The sequence below is a fragment of the Symphalangus syndactylus genome, chromosome 2, assembly GCF_028878055.3.
Source record: "Symphalangus syndactylus isolate Jambi chromosome 2, NHGRI_mSymSyn1-v2.1_pri, whole genome shotgun sequence".
NCBI classification, from domain to species: domain Eukaryota; kingdom Metazoa; phylum Chordata; class Mammalia; order Primates; family Hylobatidae; genus Symphalangus; species Symphalangus syndactylus.
The window spans coordinates 54,430,948-54,447,048 of record NC_072424.2 but is presented as its reverse complement, the minus strand read 5'-3'; positions in this window follow the sequence as shown (position 1 = coordinate 54,447,048).

Here is a 16,101-nt window from a genome sequence, read left to right as displayed (position 1 = left end):
CTTGTTGGGTTTCTGCTGAGAAATCTGCTGTTATTCTGATAGGTTTTCCTTTATAGTTTACCTGGTGCTTTTGCCTTACAGTTATTAAGACTTTTTCCCTTCATCTTGACTTTAGATAACTTCATCTTTTTGTGATGAATTTCCCATGTGTTCTTTGAGCTTCTTGTATTTGGATGTCTAGATCTCAAGCAAGGCTGGGAAAGCTTTCCTCAATTATTCCCTCAAATATGTTTTCCAAACTTTTAGATTTCTCTTCTTCCTCAGGAACGTCAATTGTTCTTAGATTTAGCCATTTAACATAATCCCAAACTTCTTGGAGGTCATTGATTTACTTAATTTTTTTTTCTCTTTCTTTGTTAGATCAGCTTAATTCAAAAACCTTGTTCTCGAGCTCTGAAGTTCTTTATTCTGCTCGTCAATTTTATTGCTGACACTTTCCAATGCATTTTACATTTCTCCAAATGTGTCTTTCATTTCCAGAAGTTGTGATTGTTTTTTATTTATACTACCTGTTTTACTGAAGATTTTTTCCTTCATATCATATATATATATATATACATATGTGTGTGTGTGTGTATAATTTTATTAAGTTGAATTTCACTTTTCTCTGGTTCCTCCTTGAATAGCTTAATAATTGAACTGAATTCTTTTTCTGGCAATGCAGGGATTTCTTCTTGGTTTGGATCCATTGCTGGTGAGTTAGTGTGCTCTTTTGGTGGTGTTAAAGAACCTTCTTTTGTAATATTACCCGAATATTTTTTCTGCTTTCTTCTTATTTGGGTGGACTATGTCAGAGAGAAATCTGGGGCCCAAGGACTGCTCTTCAGATTGTTTTGTCCCATGCATGCTCCCTTGATGTAGTGCTCTCCCCCTTCCTCCATTCCTCTCCCCGTTCCTCTCAGGAATGTTGCTTCCTGAGAGCCCAATGCAGTGATTGTTATTTCTCTTTTGGATCTAGCCACTCAGTGTAGCTACCAGGCTCTGGGCTGGTACTGGGGGGCACCTGCAGAGACTCATACAATGTGAACCACCTTCAGGTCTCTCAGCTGTGGATAGCAGCACCTGGTCTGGTGGAAGTGGCAGGCGCATCAAGTGGACTCTGTGAGGGTACTTAGTTGTCGTTCTGTTTATTGCATTAGTTTTGTGTTTTCTGGACACCACCCAGGAGGTGGCACTTTCAAGAAGGCATCAGCTGAGATGCTATAGGGAGGATCATGTGGTGTGTGTGGCCCTAGAGCTCCCAGGAGGTTATATCTTTTGTCTTTGTCTACCAGGGTAGGTAGAAAAAGACCATGAGGTAGGGGTAGGGTTAGGCGTGTCTGAGCCCAGAATATCCTTGGGTGGTTCCTTATGCAGCTGCTTTGGGGGATGTGGGTGTGGTTCTCAGGCCAATGGAGTTATGTTCCCAGGGGATTATGGCTGCCTCTGCTGTGTCATACAATTCATCAGGGAAGTGGGGGGAAAGCCAGAAGTTACAGGACTCACCCAGCTTTCACACAGCCCAAATGGCTGGTCTCTCACCGTGTGCCTCCACAACAGCACTGAGTCTATTTCCAGGCAGCCAGGGAAATTTCCTTCTCCTTATGGTCTTTTCTCAATTCCTCTCGCAGCCCTTTCCAAGGACCTCTGTGAGACAAAGTCAGAAATAGCTTCCCTGGGGACCAAGAGAGCCACAGGGCTCTTCCAACGGCTACTTCTACCCCTGTATTTCACTTGACTCTCTAAATTTGTCTCAGCTTCAGGTAAGCTCAAATCCTTCTCTCGTGATCTGAACCTTCAAGTTCCCCAGTGAGGGTGTGTGTTCAGGGACAGATGATACCCATTTCACATTTTCACACTTTGGGCACTCAGGGTTTTTCAGTTGTCTCCCAGGGCCTGCAGGAGAAATCCACTTCCTTCAAAGGGTCTGTGGATTATCTCGGCTTTCCTGGTATGTTCCTGCAGTAGTTCTTGGAGCAAAAGTTCTTGATGTGAGTCACCACATGCTGCTCTGTTCATTCGAGTGGGAACTGCAAGCTGGTCCTGTCTCCTATCCGACATTTTCCTCACCCTTCCCAACATTTAAACTATGGTATTTTGAACATTTAATATGGAACGGTAAGTGACTTAATTAGCATGACATAACAAAGACTAGATATTGCTAAATCACGGGTATTTTAAGGGGAAATGTCCTATGGTAAGAAATTGATCTCTAAATTTCTTAAGATTTTTAAGATTTCATTATTTGATTAAATATCATAAAAATGACAGTAAATTCTTCAATGTTTTAAATCATTTTACTTCACAAGAGAAAACAGAAGATCTGGGTAAAGTGGTACCTACTGTTCCGCCTAGCAAAAAATGACTTAGATATAGTTTCATGTACATAATTTATTAAAACAACTATTTTCTTACCAGACTCAAATTGGAAAATAAAAAAGATTTTGTAAATAGTACCAGTTCTTACACAGATATTTGAGTAGGGTTATATTATCTACCCAATTTGGTAAGAGAGATGCTACTCAGTTATTTGGGGTACTTATGGAGTATGATTTAATAATTCTGCTAATTCTTAAATTAAAAGTTTTTTTTTTATCTTTGCCTGGAATACAGACTACCAAAAGCAGAATTTTCCTCACCTTTTCAATAAAAGAATAATTTGCCCTGTGAGAAATACAAGAAATGAGTACAAATCATTTCCTTTTTGAAGTTACAAAAATAAGTCAAATAAGTTATGTTCTCTATAATTACACTATTGGGCTAAAATTTATATTAGAATGATATGATTAGAAAAAGTAGGCCATCGTGGCTACATGTACAGAACTTGAACCCAGTGTTAATTAAATTCTGGTTCCATAAGCTATTATTTTTGTGTGGCGTAGGCAATAGAACCACTCCAGCTGCATGTAACTAATAGTTTAATTCTTAATAGATTATAGTTGGATGGAATAAGATATTTCATGTAAAAGTGCTTAGAATAGTTTAGATGGCGTTATTTTTAAGGATGTGAAGTGTTGTATAATTCTTAACTTTGCAGAAATATGAAAATAAATTTAGTTAGAAATTATATTTAAAAACCCTTTATAAAAGACCATAAGTGGATGTGATTTTTAGGTAATATATTTTGACTGCAAGTCAAATATTTTTTCAATAGATTACCACCACTAATGTGTGAATATGTTGTCTAGGTTTAATAATATTATATTTAAAAATGTAATTTGATACCTGTATAAAGGACAGTCTCATATCTATAACCTTATTTCAAAATCTTTATTTTTTTTTATTATTATACTTTAGGTTTAAGGGTACATGTGCACAATGTTCAGGTTTGTTACATATGTATCCATGTGCCGTGTTGGTTTGGTGCATCCATTAACTCGTCATTTAGCATTAGGTATATCTCCTAATGCTGTCCCTCCCCTGTCCCCCCAACCCACAACAGTCCCCAGAGTGTGATGTTCCCCTTCTTGTGTCCTTGGGTTCTCGTTGTTCAATTCTCACCTATGAGTGAGAACATGCGGTGTTTGGTATTTGTCCTTGCGATAGTTTACTGAGAATGATGGTTTCCAGTTTCATCCATGTCCCTACAAAGGACATGAACTCATCCTTTTTTATGGCTGCATAGTATTCCATGGTGTATATGTGCCACATTTTCTTAATCCAGTCTATCGTTGTTGGACATTTGGGTTGGTTCCAACTCTTTGCTATTGTGAATAGTGCCCCAATAAACATACGTGTGCATGTGTCTTTATAGCAGAATGATTTATAGTCCTTTGGGTATATAACCAGTAATGGGATGGCTGGGTCAAATGGTATTTCTAGTTCTAGATCCCTGATGAATCGCCACAGTGACTTCCACAATGGTTGAACTAGTTTACAGTCCCACCCACAGTGTAAAAGTGTTCCTATTTCTCCACATCCTCTCCAGCACCTGTTGTTTCCTGACTTTTTAATGATGGCCATTCTAACTGGTGTGAGATGGTATCTCATTGCGGTTTTGATTTGCATTTCTCTGATGGCCAGTGATGATGAGCATTTTTTCATGTGTTTTTTTGCTGCATAAATGTCTTCTTTTGAGAAGTGTCTGTTCATGTCTTTCGCCCACTTCTTGATGGGGTTGTTTGCTTTTTTCTTGTAAATTTGTTTGAGTTCATTGTAGATTCTGGATATTAGCCCTTTGTCAGATAAGTAGGTTGCAAAAATTTTCTCCCATTCTGGAGGTTTCCTGTTCACTCTGATGGTAAGTTTCTTTTGCTGTGCAGAAGCTCTTTAGTTTAATTAGGTCCCATTTGTCAATTTTGGCTTTTGTTACCATTGCTTTTGGTGTTTTAGACATGAAGTCCTTGCCCACACCTATGTCCTGAATGGTATTGCCTAGGTTTTCTTCTAGGGTTTTTATGGTTTTAGGTCTAACATGTAAATCTTTAATCCATCTTGAATTAATTTTTGTATAAGGTGTAAGGAAAGGATCCAGTTTCAGCTTTCTACATATGGCTAGCCCGTTTTCCCAGCACCATTTATTAAATAGGGAATCCTTTCCCCATTGCTTGTTTTTGTCATGTTTGTCAAAGATCAGATAGTTGTAGATATGTGGCATTACTTCTGAGGGCTCTGTTCTGATCCATTGATCTATGTCTCTGTTGTGGTACCAGTACCATGCTGTTTTGGTTACTGTAGCCTTGTAGTATAGTTTGAAGTCAGGTAGCGTGATGCCTCCAGCTTTGTTCTTTTGGCTTAGGATTGACTTGGCAATGCGGGCTCTATTTTGGTTCCATATGAACTTAAAAGTAGTTTTTTCCAGTTCTGTGAAGAAAGTCATTGGTAGCTTGATGGGGATGGCATTGAATCTATAAATTACCTTGGGCAGTATGGCCATTTTCAAGATACTGATTCTTCCAACCCATGAGCATGGAATGTTCTTCCATTTGTTTGTATCCTCTTTTATTTCATTGAGCAGTGGTTTGTAGTACTCCTTGAAGAGATCCTTCATATCCCTTGTAAGTTGGATTCCTAGGTATTTTATTCTCTTTGAAGCAATTGTGAATGAGAGTTCACTCATGATTTGGCTCTCTGTTTGTCTGTTATTGCTGTATAAGAATGCTTGTGATTATTGTACATTGGTTTTGTATCCTGAGACTTTGCTGAAGTTGCTAATCAGCTTAAGGAGATTTTGGGTTGAGACGATGGGGTTTTCTAGATATACTATCATGTCATCTGCAAACAGGGACAATTTGACTTCCTCTTTTCCTAATTGAATACCCTTTATTTCCTTCTCCTGCCTGATTGCCCTGGCCAGAACTTCCAGCACTATGTTGAATAGGAGTGGTGAGAGAGGGCATCCCTGTATTGTGCCAGTTTTCAAAAGGAATGCTTCCAGTTTTTGCCCATTCAGTATGATATTGGCTGTGGGTTTGTCATAGATAGCTCTTATTATTTGGAGATACATCCTATCAATACCTAATTTATTGAGAGCTTTTAGCATGAAGTGTTGTTGAATTTTGTCAAAGGCCTTTTCTGCATCTCTTGAGATAATCATATGGTTTTTGTCTTTGGTTCTGTTTATATACTGGATTACATTTATTGATTTGCATATGTTGAACCAGCCTTGCATCCCAGGGATGAAGCCCACTTGATCATGGTGTATAAGCTTTTTGATGTGCTGCTGGATTCAGGTTGCCAGTATTTTATTGAGGGTTTTTGCATCAATGTTCATCAAGGATATTGGTCTGAAATTCTCTTTTTTGGTTATGTCTCTGCCAGGCTTTGGTATCAGGACGATGCTGGCCTCATAAAATGTGTTAAGGAGGATTCCCTCTTTTTCTATCGATTGGAATAATTTCAGAAGGAATGGTACCAGTTCATCCTTGTACCTCTGGTAGAATTCGGCTGTGAATCCATCAGGTGCTGGACTCTTTTTGGTTGGTAAGTTATTGATTATTGCCACAATTTCAGAGCCTGTTATTGGTCTATTCAGAGATTCAACTTCTTCCTGGTATAGTCGTGGGAGGGTGTATTTGTCAAGGAATTTATCCATTTCTTCTAGATTTTCTAGTTTATTTGCATAGAGGCGTTTGTAGTATTCTCTGATGGTAGATTGTATTTCTGTGGGATCGGTGGTGATAACCTCTTTTTCATTCTTTAGTGCATCTATTTGATTCTTCTCTCTTTTCTTCTTTATTAGTCTTGCTAGTGGTCTATCAATTTTGTTGGTCTTTTCAAAAAAACAGCTCCTGGATTCATTAATTTTTTGAAGGCTTTTTTGTGTCTGTATTTCCTTCAGTTCTGCTCTGGTTTTAGTTATTTCTAGCCTTCTGCTAGCTTTTGAATGTGTTTGCTCTTGCTTTTCTAGTTCTTTTAATTGTGATGTTAGGGTGTCAATTTTGGATCTTTCCTGCTTTCTCCTGTGGGCATTTAGTGCTATAAATTTCCCTCTACACACTGCTTTGAATGTGTCCCAGAGATTCTGGTATGTTGTGTCTTTGTTCTCGTTGGTTTCAAAGAACATCTTTATTTCTGCCTTCATTTCATTATGTACCCAGTAGTCATTCAGGAACAGGTTGTTCAGTTTCCATGTCGTTGAGCCGTTTTGAGTGAGTTTCTTAATCCTGAGTTCTAGTTTCATTGCACTGTGGTCTGAGAGACAGTTTGTTATAATTTCTGTTCTTTTACATTTGCTGAGGAGAGCTTTACTTCCAACTATGTGGTCAATTTTGGAATAGGTGTGGTGTGGTGCTGAAAAAAATGTACATTCTGTCGATTTGGGGTGGAGAGTTCTGTAGATGTCTATTAGGTCCACTTTGTGCAGAGCTGAGTTCCATTCCTGGATATCCTTGTTAACTTTCTGTCCTGTTGATCTGTCTAATGTTGACAGTGGGGTGTTAAAATCTCCCATTATTATTGTGTGGGAGTTTAAGTCCCTTTGTAGGTCACTGAGGACTTGCTTTATGAATCTGGGTGCTCCTGTGTTGGGTGCATATATATTTAGGATAGTTAGCTCTTCTTGTTGAATTGATCCCTTTACCATTATGTAATGGCCTTCTTTGTCTCTTTTGATCTTTGTTGGTTTAAAGTCTATTTTATCAGAGACTAGGATTGCAACCCCTGCCTTTTTTTGTTTTCCATTTGCTTGATAGATCTTCCTCCATCCCTTTATTTTGAGTCTGTGTGTGTCTCTGCATGTTAGATGGGTTTCCTGAATACAGTACACTGATGGGTCTTGACTCCTTATCCAGTTTGCCAGTCTGTGTCTTTTAATTGGAGCATTTAGCCCATTTACATTTAAAGTTAATATTGTTATGTGTGAATTTGATCCTGTCATTATGATGTTAGTTGGTTATTTTGCTCGTTCGTTGATGCAGTTTCTTCCTAGCCTGGATGGTCTTTACAATTTGGCATGTTTTTGCAGTGGCTGGTACCAGTTGTTGCTTTCCATGTTTAGTGCTTCCTTCAGGAGCTCGTTTAGGGCAGGCCTGGTGGTGACAAAATCACTCAGCATTTGCTTGTCTGTAAGGTATTTTATTTCTCCTTCACTTATGAAGCTTAGTTTGGCTGGATATGAAATTCTGGGTTGAAAATTCTTTTCTTTAAGAATGTTGAATATCGCCCCCACTCTCTTCTGGCTTGTAGAGTTTCTGCCGAGAGATCAGCCGTTAGTCCGATGGGCTTCCCTTTGTGGGGTAACCTGACCTTTCTCTCTGGCCTCCCTTAACATTTTTTCCTTCATTTCAACTTTGGTGAATCTGACAATTATGTGTCTTGGAGTTGTTCTTCTCGAGGAGTATCTTTGTGGCATTCTCTGTATTTCCTGAATCTGAATGTTGGCCTGCCTTGCTAGATTGGGGAAGTTCTCCTGGATAACATCTTGCAGAGTGTTTTCCAATTTGGTTCCAATCTCCCCGTCATTTTCAGGTACACCAATCAGACGTAGATTTGGTCTTTTCACATAGTCCCAAATTTCTTGGAGGTTTTGTTCATTTCTTTTTATTCTTTTTTCTCTAAACTTCCCTTCTCACTTCATTTCATTCATTTCATCTTCCATCAGCGATATCCGTTCTTCCAGTTGATCGCATCAGCTCCTGAGGCTTCTGCAATCTTGGGTAGTTCTCGAAACTTGGCTTTCAGCTCCATCAGCTCCTTTAAGCCCTTCTCTCCATTGGTTATTCTAGTTATCCATTCGTCTAATTTTTTTTCAAAGTTTTTAACTTCTTTGCTATTGTTTTGAATTTCCTCCCGTAGCTCGGAGTAGTTTGATCATGTGAAGCCTTCTTGTCTCAACTCGTCAAAGTCATTCTCCATCCAGCTTTGTTCCATTGCTGCTGAGGAACTGCATTCCTTCAGAGGAGGAGAGGTGCTCTGCTTTTTAGAGTTTCCAGTTTTTCTGCTCTTCCAGTTTTTTCCCCATCTTTGTGGTTTTATCTACTTTTGGTCTTTGATGATGGTGATGTACAGATGGGTTTTGGTGTGGATGTCCTTTCTGTTTGTTAGTTTTCCTTCTACCAGGCAGGACTCTCAGCTGCAGGTCTGTTGGAGTTTGCTAGAGGTCCACTCCAGACCCTGTTTGACTGAGTGTCAGCAGTGGTAGCTGCAGAACAGTGGATTTTCGTGAGACCACAAATTCAGCTGTCTGATAGTTCCTCTGGAAGTTTTGTCTCAGAGGAGTACCTGGCCGAGTGAGGTGTCAGTCTGTCCCTACTGGGGGGTGCCTCCCAGTTAGGCTGCTCAGGGGTCAGGGACCCACTTCAGGAGGCAATCTGTCCATACTCAGATCTCCACCTGCGTGCTGGGAGAACCACTGCTCTCTTCAAAGCTTTCAGAGAGGGACATTTAAGTCTGCAGTGGTTCCTGCTGAATTTTTGTTTGTCTGTGCCCTGCCCCCAGAGGTGGAGCCTACAGAGGCAGGCAGGCCTCCTTGAGCTGTGGTGGGCTTCACCCAGTTCAAGCTTCCTGGCTGCTTTGTTTACCTAAGCAAGCCTGGGCAATGGTGGGCGCCCCTCCTGCAGCCTCACTGCCGCCTTGCAGTTTGATCTCAGACTGCTGTGCTAGCAATCAGCGAGATTCCGTGGGCATAGGACCCTCTGAGCCAGGTGTGGGACACAATCTCCTGGTGTGCCGTTTTCCAAGCCTGTTGGAAAAGCGCAGTATTAGGGTGAGACTGACCCAATTTTCCAGGTGCCGTCTGTTACCCCTTTCTTTGACTAGGAAAGGGAACTCCCTGACCCCTTGTGCTTCCTGAGTGAGGCAATGCCTCACCCTGCTTTGGCTCACATACAGTGCACTGCACCAACTGTCCTGCACCCACCGTTTGGCACTCCCTAGTGAGATGAACCCAGTACCTCAAACAGAAATGCAGAAATCACCCGTCTTCTGTGCCGCTCACGCTGGGAGCAGTAGACTGGAGCTTTTCCTATTCAGCCATCTTGGCTCCACCCCCCTTAATGTCTTCTTTAAAACATTGTATTGACATTTGAACAGAGCTGTCAAGTTTTTAATCATGTGTCATATGTCATTATTATGTTATATGTATATATACACACGTTATATATATGTGTGTGTTTAAATATCTATATTTATATGTGTGTGTTTTTAAATACCTTTCATAATTAAACTGAGATTTTTCTGAACTCAAGTGAAGTCATTTAGTAAATAATTAACTCAAAATTTCCTGAGTGCTATTGTAGTAGCATTATTCTGGGTTCTGGTTTTAAAGACAAAGCCCTCGACTTCATGAAGCATCTCCTAACCTGTTTAAATAAATAAATAGCATTTTCTCATTTATTTTGGAGGCAATTGTGTTCATAATTAAAGCAAAAGAGTTTTTGATAGAAATCAAATCTGAAAAGCAGAAACATGTGCCTTGAGTATCTTAAGAAATTAGTTTCCTTTTATGGCTACATATCCAAGAAAGAAGTTTCCCAGAGGAAGCAAGACAGAAATATTACAATTTTGGTTTTCACTTTTATGTAAATTTAGGATGAATAATATATTAGTGAGGTAGGCTAGCTGCTATAACAGCTCGAATTTAGGTTGCAGGAAGTGATGAGGATAGAGGCTCTGTTCCATGAAATAATCTGGAAACACAGGCTTCTGTCATGATTTGTACTGTCTTCCTTTGGGTCTTTATAGTCTTCTCCATTCAGCCTGCCAGTAAATGACAACAAAGATTGCCCAGGATTTCCTATTAAGTCAGCAGGTGGAAACTTCAAGTAATTTACAAAAAAAAAAAAAAAGTAAATGTGATATACTATATTTATCACTAGAATTCATGAAGAAGATCATACCAGTTATAGATATTTGACATTCCTTTTTGACAGTCTTGATATGGAGGTAAAATAATGTAAAACTTCATACAAATCATAGTGTATTTTATTTTTCTTATATGGTTATTGCCATTAATATTTATCAATATGTGCTTACCATTTAAGCATCCCATATTATGTTATACAAAAATATTTTCATATTATGTGTGAGATAGATACAGATATAATTATGGATGATATAGAAATAGCTAACCTGTATATCATTTGTACAGAAGAATGTGCCAGCTTGGGGGTCTTCATTTATACTTTTCATACTGGCATACTGCTGAACTTTGAAATAGAGTTAACTGAATATTAGCTATTGTTTCAATAAAGAAGCATTGCTACAAACTCGTTTCTTCCATATTCCACTTTACTACTATCTTAACTAAAGCATAATAAAAATAAACATGAGTTTCTGTAGGTATTTTGATCTTATCTCTCCAAATGTTAAAAAAACTGGATCTATTAGTTGAAATACGTTACCAGCTGCATATAATTCACTAAAACTGTGTTTTCTACAGCACACTTTTTCTGGACTGTAGTACATCTGTCCCTTCAGGAAAGAAAACCCAGCGCAAGGGGATCCTGTATCAGGATTCTGGAAGGCTTTTTCAATTTCACTTATCAACAGTAGATGTTTCTCTGAGAACTTCTGCTGTTGGAACTGAGAGTTATGACAAGTAAAAGATAACAGAATGGAGAAAAATGGCTTTAGTATTATGACCAAAAAGCAATATCACATTGCACTAACAGGTTAAAAAGCCCTAAAGAATTGTACAGCAGGTTAAGGCATAACCCCGGGACTGAGTCTGGTTTGAATTTAGAATACAGAATAAACATAAATAGAGTAATTTGAAGTCATTTTAGATTTATTTTCTCTTTGTTTTCCTCAATTGAATAGCAGTATTTATCAAATATTTTCTAAGAATTCACCCACAAGCTTAAATTGGGCTTACAAAGATAAATGTTCAAAACAGAAAAAAAGTGTAACCCTAGCCAATACATGATAAGTTACAAAATGACCACCATTATAATCAATGAGGCTCTGAGTGAGTAAAGTTTTTATGGAGAAAGTGAGACTTTTCTATCTGAATGAAATATTTAGTTTTTAGAACAAAATTTCTATTATTTTTCATTTATTCTCTTGTTCTCTTTTGAGAATTAAAACTATCTGTCAGCAACAGATATAACTTTTAGCCATAAAACCAGGTTTTGTTGCAACAAAGAAAGTAAACATTTCAACTTTGTGGCTTTAGCAACCACATGTCACATCAAGAAACCTATGTTCCCTGGACGTGAACAGATTCGAGTAACCATATGCTGTCCTGAGCAGCCCTGCCAGGGAGGTCTGGTTCTGCTACCAAAATAGGATTGCCATTTTGCTACCAAAATAGGATTCTGCTATTGTTTTTAGCCTCCTTTTTTCCCTCTTCGACACCTTTAGGAATAAGGAATTAGGTGAGATCAACATACCTTCCTTAGTCAGGTGTCTTAATTTTTGTTTGAAGGTTCTTGACCAAGAAAGACAAAGCATCTCAAGATGTTGTCATTTCTTAGACAAAAGCTTCCTTAATCTGTCAATTTTTAAGAAATTGAAAACATCTATTAAAATAATCAGCCATTGCTTAAATAGATACTATAATAGAACTCTTCACAAACAGAGCACATCTTTTAAAGCTATGTCTACTTTTAAAATACTTTCTCATTCTTCGCTGTGAGAAGTATAATGATGTAAATGACTAGGTAGATAAGTCACAGTTTTTTGTATGGTATTTGTCAGTGGCCCCTTTAACAATCACTGTGGATTCATCCAGCCACATGGCTACAGACAATCATACTAACTTCAAATGTTTTATGCTATATTGGTCCAACTCCAGATGAAACTGTAAAATAGTTTACTTTTCACCACTATGCATCCTGCCTTTAGGCCATTCCTCTCCCCTCCATCATTCCTGAAGCTATCTATTTTCCTTTCTTTTACTCATAATTTTGAGCAACTACTGCAAAGTAAAGCAAGAAACTAATTCCTGCCCAACTGATAGTTGATAAGACTTACGATTCTGATCCCTTTATTTACTTTCTACTTTATAGAACGTAAGTAAAATATCCTTTAAGACATAAGTCTGTTTCTTTCAAATTAATCTAGAAAAGCAACATTTCCAATGTCAAGTTCTAGGTGTAAGAAAATAATCTAGGGCACAATAATATTTTCATTGTTTAGAAAATCAAGGGACATATTTCAGCTATTCTCAAGTCAAGCTGAGAGGTGACAGTGTGCTGGCAGCCCTCGCAGCCCTCACTTGCTCTCGGTGCCTCGTTGGCCTTGGCGCCCACTCTGGCTGTGCTTGAGGAGCCCTTCAGCCCACCACTGCACTGTGGGAGCGGCCAAGGCCGGAGCCAGCTCCTTCAGCTTACAGGGAAGTGTGGAGGGAGAGGCACGGGCAGGAACCGGGGCTGCCCACGGCGCTTGTGGGCCAGCAGGAATTCTGGGTGGGCATGGGCCCAGCAGGCCCCGCACTTGGAGCAGCCGGCCAGCCCACAAGCCCCCGGAAGTGAGGAACTTAGCACCTGGGCCAGCAGCTGCTGTTCTTGATTTCTCATCGGGCCTTAGCTGCCTCCCCGCAGGGCAGGGTTCAGGACCTGCAGCCCCCCATGCCTGAGCCTCCCCCACCCCACCATGGGCTCCTGCACAGCCTGAGCCTCCCCAACCAGTGCCACTCCCTGCTCTACAGCACCCAGTCCCATCCATTGGCCAAGGGCTGAGGAGTGTGGGCACACAGCGTGGGACTGGCAGGCAGCTCCACCTGCAGCCCCAGTGCAGGATCCACTGGGTAAAGCCAGCTGGGCTCCTGAGGCTGGTGGGGACTTGGAGAACCTTTAGGTCTAGCTAAGGGATTGTAAATACACCAATCAGCACTCTGTATCTAGCTCAAGATTTGTAAACACACCAATCAGCACTCCGTGTCTAGCTCAGGGTTTGTGAATGCACCAATCAGCACTCTGTATCTACTTACTCTGGTGGAGACTTGGAGAACCTTTATGTCTAGCTAAGGGATTGTAAATATGCCAATCAGCACCCTGTCAAAATGGACCAATCAGCTCTCTGTAAAACAGACCAATCAGCTCTCTGTAAAATGGACCAATCAGCAGGATGTGGGTGGGGCCAGATAAGAGAATAAAAGCAGGCTGCCCGAGCCAGCAGTGGCAATCCACTCAGGTCCCCTTCCACACTGTGGAAGCTTTGTTCTTTTGCTCTTTGCAATAAATTTTGCTGCTGCTCATTCTTTGGGTCCACACTGCCTTTATGAGCTATAACACTCACCGTGAAGGTCTGAAGCTTCACTCCTGAAGCCAGTGAGACCACAAACCCACCAGAAGGAAGAAACTCCAAACACATCTGAACATCAGAAGGAACAAACTCCGGACATGTCGCCTTTAAGAACTGTGACACGAGGATTCACGGCTTCATTCTTGAAGTCAGTGAGACCAAGAATCCACCAATTCCAGACACAAAGCCCTATGAAATTTCTCTTTATATCTCAAAATAAGGTATTTACAGTTTAAAATAAATGCTTAAAATTAGAGGATATAATATCTGTAAATAATAATCATCAAATAGGTATCTTTGCAGAGAAATTGCTTTCCTGGCATGCGCCAGGGATTTATATTCTGTAGGACAGATTTCATACGCCTCGGGTTGAGAAGACATTAGAGAGACTTCTAGACTGAGTAAAGATTATTAGGGGCATGAGCTAGTGCTAGAAGGGATTGATGCCAGGAAAGTGGAAACCATTAGTGAAGTCTAGGAAGTCACATTGTTTTCAGAGCATTCTGGAAGTGGTAGCAGAGATTCAAAGAATTTAAAATAAACTTAAAAGAGAGTCATTAGTGAAATCAAAGGCTCTACCCCTTTCTCCGAATAGTTTGAATGCCAGTCAGGAGCTTAGGTCTGAGGGAACATAAGCGTAACTAAGTGAAGAAACAGGCTGAGGTTTATTCATGAGAAGTAAGAACTGAATATTAAGAATTTGGACAGCATCAATATGATCATGGTGTAGTAAGAGGAACCAGACTCACCCTTATGTTTCAAACAACAATATTGTATCCAGTATTGCATACAACAAACTGTATGCAACTGTGGTTTTCAAATACCTAACAATACACAGGAAAAAGACTCTTGAGGGAAGGAAAACAAGCAAAGAAAGCTCATGACTGCCCTGACCTAGAATACAAAGTTAAGGTTCAATATTTGAAAATGAACCAGTGTAATTTGAAATATTAAGAAAACAAAAAAGGGAAAACATGATTAATAGATACAGAAAAAGCATTTGGTGAAACTCTGCATTTATTCATTATAAGAACAATTTGAAAACAAGAAATAAAGGGAAATTTCTCAATGTGATAAAGGCCTCAATTAACAACCTATGACCAATATTGTATTTAATTTTAAAAGGCTGGATTTCTTACTCCTAAGATCAGAAACAAGAAATAAAATCCATATTCAAAATTACATTCAAAATTTTCGGCCGGACATGGTGGCTCACGCCTATAATCCCAGCACTTTGGGAGGCCGAGGGCAGATGACGAGGTCAGGAGATTGAGACCATCCTGGCTAACACTGTGAAACCCCGTCTCTACTAAAAATACGAAAATAAAAAATTAGCAGGGCGTAGCGGTGGGCACATGTAGTCCCAGCTACTCGGGAGGCTGAGGCAGGAGAATGGCGTGAACCAGGGAGACAGAGCCTGCAATGTGCTGAGATTGTGCCACTGCACTCCAGCCTGGGTGACAGAGTGAGATTCCATTTCAAAAAAAAAAAATAATTTATGGATGTCCTAACTTGTGAAACAAGGCATGAAGAAATAAAATGCATAATACATACAACACTCTGCCTTTACTTATGAAGAGCAAGTGTTCCTTGGGAAAAAAAAATCTCAAAAATGTTACTGGAAGTATAATAACAAAGGAATTTAGTAAAATATGAGGTCAATGTACAAAAGTAAACTGTCTTTAATTTGGGGAAAAAGATTGGAAGATTTATAGTAACTTATTTCAAGACTATAAATGTACAATACTCAAGAGTGAGTAGTATTTGTATAAAAAGAGACATGTAAAATAATGGAAAGAAATCAAGTTTCCAGAAATAGATCCAGGATATCTGGTCAAATGATTTTCCACAAAGGTGACAATACAAAAGTATAAAGAAGTAGAAAAAAAATAAATATACAACTTAAATAAAAAGAACCTCAGTGTTTAACTCATAATTTTACATTAATTAACCTATTATCTATCATAGACTTAAATGTAAGCACTAAAGCTGTTGAACCTGTAAAAGAAAATAGAGAACTAATCTTAGTAACCTTAGGTGTCTGTGATATAAAAACACAATACATAAAAGGAAAATTGTATAAATTGTATAAATTGCCCTTGATCAAAATTAAGAACGTTTGCTTTTAAAATCACAGGTTTAATAAAAGTTGACAGGGACACAACAAAAAAAGAAAGTTTCAGGCCAATATCCCTGACAGAAATAGAGAAAATATTATTTTTTATTATACTTTAAGTTCTGGGATACATATGTAGAATGTGCAGGTTTTTTACATAGGTATACATGTGCCATGGTGGTTTGCTGCACACATCAACCCATCATCCACATTAGGTATTTCTCCTAATGCTATGCCTCCCCTAGCCCCCCATCCTCAGACAGGCCCTGGTGTGTGATGTTCCCATGCCTGTGTCCATGTGTTCTTATTGTTCAACTCCCCTTATGAGTGAGAACATGCAGTGTTTTGTTTTCTGTTCCTGTGTGAGTTTGCTGACAATG